General features: G+C 44.0%; 1 long non-coding RNA gene across 1 annotated transcript; it reads left to right on the top strand.

The window, feature by feature from the left end:
• Positions 1-997: 997 nt before the first annotated feature.
• Positions 998-3,862, top strand: LOC117201008 (uncharacterized). The gene is made up of 3 exons (XR_004482906.2): positions 998-1,678; positions 2,099-2,235; positions 3,724-3,862. It is a non-coding gene; the product is annotated as an uncharacterized LOC117201008 (long non-coding RNA).
• The last annotated feature ends 1,152 nt before the right edge of the window (positions 3,863-5,014 follow it).

Here is a 5,014-nt window from a genome sequence, read left to right as displayed (position 1 = left end):
AAAAGTATAAAAGCTGCCTGCTTTGGCCACTTCCTAGGTCCCATTTCTATAGGGCCTCCACGTGCATGAATTAAAAAAATTTTTTCCTATTAATCTGTCTTGTGTCCGTTTTATTACGTCCAGCCACAAGAACTCAAGAGGGATGGGGCGGGGAAATTTCCCCCTCCCTAACACCACCAACCAGAAAGGAAAGAACTCCTAACATGCGGGATATGGAGCAGAATCCTGAGAAAGATATTGTCTTGGTCATGCCCAAATTAGCCCTAGACTAAGGTTGTTCGGGACCTGCCTAGCAATCTTAAAAGCAGGCCTCAAAAGGTTCAAATTATTTCCACTAACTTAACTACATCCTAAAACAAAACCTCCAAATATTTGAAAGAATACAAAACAAAACAAAACAAAAAAACCTTCAGCACTCAACACTGTAACATTCACAATGTCTGACATCCAATAAAAAATTACCAGGCATACAAAGACACAGGAAACTATGAGTTACAATGAGGAGAAAAATCAATCAATAGGAACAGATCCAGAAATGTCAGAGATGATTTGTAGACAAGGACATTAAAACAGCTACTAGAAATGCATACCACATGCTCCAGAAGGGAGAGGAAAGCATGAGCATGTTAAGGAGAGACATGGGAAGTATTATAAAAGACCCAAATCAAACTTTAAGATCTGAGAATCTTGAGGAAACCCAAGCAAATCTTGGCTCCTACACTTGCTGTTTTTACCACGGGCACGTTAACACATCTGTCTCAGCCCAGGTTTCCTCATCTGCTGCGTGCTAACTAACATACCTCGAGCGTTTGTTCCGTACTAAGCGCTGTTCTAAGAGCTTTCCGCAGCAAAACTGCATAGGCGGGGGCTCCGGCTGGGGGCGCCCGCCCGGGTCGCCCGCCACGCCGCGCCCCGCCCCGCCCCGCCCCACCTGCCCTGCGGCCGCCCCTCGGCCACCCCGGAGACGTGCCCCGCGTTTCTACGCACCCGCCGGGCGCAAGCGTGGGAGAGCCGCCAGCTCCGGCGCCGGCCGCGCGTCCTCAGGAGGCAGCCGCGGGGCGGGACCGAGCGGGCAGGCGCAGCCATGTTCTGGGCCCCCGACATGTCTGAGCGCCCGGACGATGCGGCGGGAGGCCGCTCCCGCTGGGCGGCCGTCAAAATCTGGGCAGGCGACGCGGGGGCTCCGCGGCCTCACTTGCAGGCCCGTCACGGCTGCTCTGCGCTGACCGCGGGGCGGGTCCCCGCGGGGCCACTTCCCAAAGTTCCAGCCCGATGGGGGTTTGCCTCAGCGCCGGCGTGCAGAGAGCCAAGACCAGCTCCGAGAGCTCAGGGGAGGGCTTCGCATCCGTTCAAGTGTGCAGCCCGAGAGGCTGGAACAATTAAAAGCCTCGCGTCCCCAGATGGAAGCTGAGGAACAGGCATTACCTTCAGCCGCAGGGTCTCGTTTGCCACTTGAACTTTTCACTTGCTCAGCACCTAACCCAGACCCCCAACAGGTCTCTTTTGATGGACGATTGAGTTTAATAATCCTTGTCAAGCCAGACACAGCAGACGTTGAACCTAAATCGTCGCGCACCCAGATCCACTAGAGGGCAGGTCTACACCTGCTGAGTTCCAGCGCATCCTGCAAAGAACTCAGGAGACAGGAAAAGAAACGTCCTTCCTTATATGCTTAGAGGTATTTTTCTCCATCAACCTTTATACCTGTTGAAGATTTTGCCCCTAACCCCAGGTCTTGTAACATATCCCCATGTTCAACATCAAAATAAACAAACTGTTCTGTTTGGCTCAGGTTAAGTGGAACTAGTCTAGGATCAAAAATCCTGGGCAGGTTTCTAGATTGAAGAAACATTGAGATTTTATTCGGCAAGGTCACTTTTAAATTTCAGAAGTGAAACCATAAAAATCAAGATGAAACATTTCAAGTTTCGGCGTTACTGTATATAGGACCACCTTTGGCTTGCATGCTTAATGATTTTTGTCTACTCAGTCGTGATATACATAAGGCTATGATTGGTACAACAATGAATGCTATCTCTTGCTCAAAAAAAAAAAAACCAACTACATAGGTGCTGTTATTATTGTCTCCATTTTACAGATGAGGAAATGAAGGATGAGGCACAGAAGGCTTGAGAAACTTGCTGAAGGTTCCATAGCTCAGAAGCCTGGTGGATCCAGGATTCAAACCAGAGTCCAAGCTCTTATCCTCTACATTCTTCTGCCGTTCTCAACTCTGTAAGATTAAAAGAATAATCATGTTTGCTTCGAAGGCTTAAAATGTTTTAAAATTATTTTTATTTCAGCTTTATTGAAGTATAATTGACAAGTAAAATTGTAAGATATTTAATTGTATGTCATGGTGATTTGATACACGTACACATTGGGAAAGGATTCCCTCATCTAGCTAATTAACTCATCCATCACTTCACATATTTATCTTTTTTTTTTTCAGTGAGAACATTTAAGTTCTAAGTTTTCTAGATTCTACTGTCTTAGCAAATTTCAATTATAAAATACAGTGTTATCAACAATGGTCACCACGGTATTTTTTTCAAATTGAAGTATAGTTGATTTATAGTGTTAATTTCTGTTGTACAGCAAAGTGATTCAGTTATACGTGTATATGAATTCTTTTTTATATTCTTCTCCGTTATGGCTTATCATAGGATGTTGAATATAGTTCCCTGTGCTGTACAGGAGGACCTTGTTGTGTATCCATTCTATATATAATAGTTTACATTTGCTAACCCCAAACTCCCACTCCATCCCTTCCCCACTCCCTCTCCCCCTTGGCAACCACAAGTCTGTTCTCTATGTCTGTGTACGGTCACCATGTTTTACATTAGATCCTCAGACCTCATTCATTGCATAGCTGAAAGTTCATAGGCTTTTTGTGATGGGTGAACCACACACATGGTTAGCACACTCCCATGGATCGTCAGAGTGTTTGTTCAAAGTGAAAAAGGAACAAAAACTTCAAGAGGGTTCAGAATCCCTGGTGAGGGGAGAGAGAAGGCCTGTAAGGTCTCAAATGAACACTAACACCCACTATTTACCAACTGTGGGACGGAAGGTTCAGGCAGCCACAGCCTGCTCTGGGCTGTTGTGTAGAACCGTTGCTTCCCTGGGGTCCCTTAGAGACCATCTCACGTCCCCATGTGCCTTTCCCTGGAAAGGAGCAAGTGATGAAGAGTTGCAGCTTCCTCTTCCTTTCTGCTTTGCATGGAGCATGCCAGCTCTGCTCAGAGAAGCAGCTCAGGGAAGGCTCTTTAGTGTCCTTTGCTCTTTTTTGAGTCTCCAAAACAGCACACTTTTTTTGTTTAACGATATGGCCAAATCTCAAAAAGAAGCACACGTAGACATATTGAGCAAGTGATCCAGGGTAATCTGGCTTCTAAGGTGTCCTTTGCTGAGGGGGGAAGGATAAACTGGGAGTTTGGTATTGACGTATACACACTACTATATTTAAAATAGATAACCAACAAGGACCTATTGTATAGCACAGGAAACTCTACTAAATATTCTGTAATAACCTAAATGGGAAAATAATTTGAAAAATAGATATATGTATTGATATATGTATAACTGAATCACTGTGCTGTATACCTGAAACTAACACAAGATTGTAAATCAACTATACTCCAATATAAAATAAAAATTTTTTTTAAAAGTGTTCTTTGATGCATTTTGAAACACAATTTGATTTAATTTGTTCTGGATTAGGTCGACGGAACCTCAGTTTGAGCTCTGGTCAACTCTGCTTTTTCCTGTCCAGACCTATCCTTGGGATCAAATAATAGAGAAGAACACATCTCCAGTTCACTGTAGACATCACTGAACAGGTTGGAACTATTTTCTTTTATGAAGCTATTTGTTTGCATAGATACTTCTGTAAATTTTTTTCAAAATTAGGTTAGTATGAATGATACATTTATTCCTTAAAAGTTCCATTTAGGGCTTCCCTGGTGGCGCAGTGGTTGAGAGTCCACCTGCCGATGCAGGAGACACGGGTTCGTGCCCCGGTCCGGGAAGATCCCACATGCCGCGGAGCGGCTAGGCCCATGAGCCATGGCCGCTGAGCCAGCACGTCCGGAGCCTGTGCTCCGCAACGAGAGAGGCCACAACAGTGAGAGGCCCACATAACGCAAAAAAAAGTTCCATTTATTATTTCTTATTACAAAAATAATGCATGATCCCCAGAGAATATTTAGAAAATGTAGGTAAATAAAAAGAAGGAAACAAAAATTACCAGTAAAGCTGCCAGCACACTTTAAATTTTGATGTATAGTTTCCCAGCATTTAAAAAATGTCTAGGGACTTTGCTGGTGGCGCAGTGGTTAAGAATCCACCTGCCAATGCAGGGGACATGGGTTTGAGCCCTGGTCCAGGAAGATCCCACATGCCGCGGAGCAACTAAGCCCGTGCATCACAACTACTGAGCCTGCGTGCTGCAACTACTGAAGCCCACGTGCCTAGAGCCCATGCTCTGCAACAAGAGAAGACACTGCAATGAGAAGCCTGGATACTGCAAAGAAGAGTAGCCCCTGCTCACCACAACTAGAGAAAGCCCGCGCGCCGCAACAAAGACCCAGTGCAGCCAAAAATAAATAAAAAATTAATTTAAAAATAATGTCCATCTGATGAAAATGGGGTCACACTTCTAAAAGTTGATGTATCATGGCTGTCTTGCTCAGCCATTGCTTGTTCTTCTGTAACATAAATTTTTGTGTGGCTCCATAATAAATGTATAGTAGGTTACATTTAATGCAAATTTGAACTACACAGTTAGAAATAGTAGGATATAAAATATTAATTAAAATTTGCTTTATGTGCAAAATTTGAAAGAATGTAAATCTTAAATGAAAGAATGTAAATGCTTTACATTTATTTTTGGTAGGGAGTTTAATCTTGCATAATGTGAGTTTTGCATTCTGCAATATCTCCAGCAAAACAGTCCCTTGCATAAAATGTGACTGTCCTCTAATACTGTTTATTTAGCCAGCCCCCTGTTGAT

The sequence above is a fragment of the Orcinus orca genome, chromosome 16 (assembly GCF_937001465.1).
Source record: "Orcinus orca chromosome 16, mOrcOrc1.1, whole genome shotgun sequence".
NCBI classification, from domain to species: Eukaryota; Metazoa; Chordata; class Mammalia; order Artiodactyla; family Delphinidae; genus Orcinus; species Orcinus orca.
This window is presented reverse-complemented; position numbering and strand designations above follow the sequence as displayed.